Source organism: Sander lucioperca, chromosome 20 (genome assembly GCF_008315115.2).
Source record: "Sander lucioperca isolate FBNREF2018 chromosome 20, SLUC_FBN_1.2, whole genome shotgun sequence".
In the NCBI taxonomy this organism is placed as follows: Eukaryota; Metazoa; Chordata; class Actinopteri; order Perciformes; family Percidae; genus Sander; species Sander lucioperca.
In genome coordinates this window covers 19969788-19972113 of record NC_050192.1, presented here as the reverse complement: position 1 = coordinate 19972113, position 2326 = coordinate 19969788, and the positions used below count along the sequence as shown (strand labels likewise).

Below are 2326 nucleotides of genomic sequence, written 5' to 3'. Positions count from 1 at the left end.
TAAAGTAATAGATTTACGAGAAAGAGCTCACAAATCTACGAGAAATAAACTCTGATGTTCTCTGAGATGTGTGTGTGTGTGTGTGTATGTGTGTGTGTGTGTGTGTGTGTGTGTGTGTGTGTGTATGTGTGTGTCTCTGTGTGTGTGTGTGTGTGTGTGTGTGTGAGACTGTGTGTGTGTGTGTGTGTGTGTGTGTGCGTGTGTGTGTGTGTGTCTCTCTGTGTGTGTGTGTGTGTGTGTGTGTGTGTGTGTGTCTCTCTCTGTATGTGTGTGTGTGTGTGTGTGTGTGTATGTGCAGTAGTACAATGTTTTCCTCTGAAGTAGAAGTACACAGTAAGTCAGTAGTATACAGTGAGGTTGCATATTACAGTTTTTTACAACTGTTTACACATTAAATATTTACATGTAGGCCTAACATGACACTCACACTTTTTAAAGATTATTTTTTGGGCATTTTTAGGCCTTTATTGACAAGACAGCTGAAGACATGAAAGGGGAGAGGGGGGGGAATGACACGCAGCAAAGGGCTGCAGGTCGGAGTTGAACCCACGGCCCGCTGCGTCGAGGAGTAAACCTCTATATATAAGGGCGCCTGCCCTACCAACTGAGCTATCCGGGCGCCCAAGACACAAAAATCTAACAAGAAGTGACTTGCTTTCCTTCTCCAAACACAGCCAATCACAATGCAGCACTTATTCACCAGGTCACACCTGTAGTGTGTCTCAAATCGCGCACTTCCGTTAGTGTACTAACGGAAGTGCGCTTCGTATACTACATACTTACTTGCATAGTGCGTAAAATTTGACGGGGTAGTGTTGTCTCAAATCGCGCACTGCCTTATGTACTTACAGGAAATGACATCACAACATCTCAGTCCTCCTTCTTCTTCTTCTGTGAAATTGTGAATTGTACCCAAGGCAGAGCATTCCCAACACTGTTGTCACTCGTGAAAAATACATTTCTGCTTTGTTCATCAAAATGAATGTGATTGTTGTTATTGTTGCTTGTTTTTGCCCTCTGTTTTATGCAACCGTAGACTTACCGGTATGATGATATTCATACTTTTGCTCTTAATTCATTGTAAAAAATAACCCAAAATGGCCATTTTTAGTTATTTTAGCAAAATCTGAGCAATTCAAATGGTGTCCAACTGACATAAAGAACATACATAGAAAATAGTCATATTATATGTTTATATAAGGGTGTTTATTGCAATAGCTATTAATTACAGTGACAATACAAGAGTGAAAGCAGAGGCAACCCAATAGACATTTAAATATATCCCATTGTTCTATTCATTGCTGGCCCTGTACTTTGATGGGGAAAGTGATCTGATGGTGGACTTCAGACTCTCCAGGGGGATCCTTTAACGGTACATCCTCGGCACGGCGTGTGACCATGGCTGGGGACCCGTCATCGAGGCCCTTGTCTTCCTCTTTTAGCTTAGCCAGTGGGTTAGCCAGAGCCTTTGCTATGCCCCGGGCCACCGTGCTGTCCACCAGACCAGCAGGGAGTCCTCTCTCTCCTCCCCCAGGTCGTTGGCCTTCCAGCAGAGGAGGACTTCCCTCAAGTTGGCAGCATTGACGGCCACGTCTGTGTCCCTAACGATTATATAAGTCAGGACACAAACAGCACTGTTAATACGTTATAACATAGCATACATTAACGTACTGTAACATTACTACTAACGCTCGCAGCTTAATGTATATCTACAAGATCACACATCTAACGCTAAAATTGTCTACAGTGAGGACGATAGTTTAACACAACAAACAACCGTATACCACAACACATGTAACATTAGCTAGGTTATAACTTATTTGCCAGTGGTTAAACCAAAGAGTATAGACGTACCCGTAACTTCTTTGGTTAAACTGTGCCGCTGTTAGCTAGCTAAGGTTAGCTAAAGCTAGCTTGATAGCACATCAAATTACGGTACAAATTAACGTTATAATTCGCGGTACAAAAATCATCACCGACTCCAAAATTAACCAAATATACATAAGCAGGTGGCTTATATGTTATACAAGTATAGCAAAAGACTAATGTTCAACTTACATTTGTAATACTCCGTGGGTCTCGCTGTCGCGTATTCGGCCGCCATTATCGAAAGTTTTTCACCTTTTGTTAGCTCCGCCCCTTCCGCTACGTAGCCAAGATGGCGACCGTTGAGGGTGGAAAGTGTCCATCGATCCACACTCAACTTTTTGACCGTTATGAGTGCACCATCCAGGTACTTGTAGTGCACTGCATTTACCACACTTTGACGAGTGACAGGTTGAGTGTACTCAAATAGCTAGTATAAGTACAGAAGTGCGCGATTTGA

The 2326-nt window shown here is 42.8% G+C and overlaps 1 long non-coding RNA gene across 1 annotated transcript; it reads right to left on the bottom strand.

The window, feature by feature from the left end:
* Window positions 1-1184: 1184 nt before the first annotated feature.
* Window positions 1185-2326, bottom strand: LOC118493953. Its single transcript, XR_004895996.1, has 2 exons — window positions 2059-2326; window positions 1185-1601 (listed from the first exon to the last, which is right to left on the bottom strand). It is a non-coding gene; the product is annotated as an uncharacterized LOC118493953 (long non-coding RNA).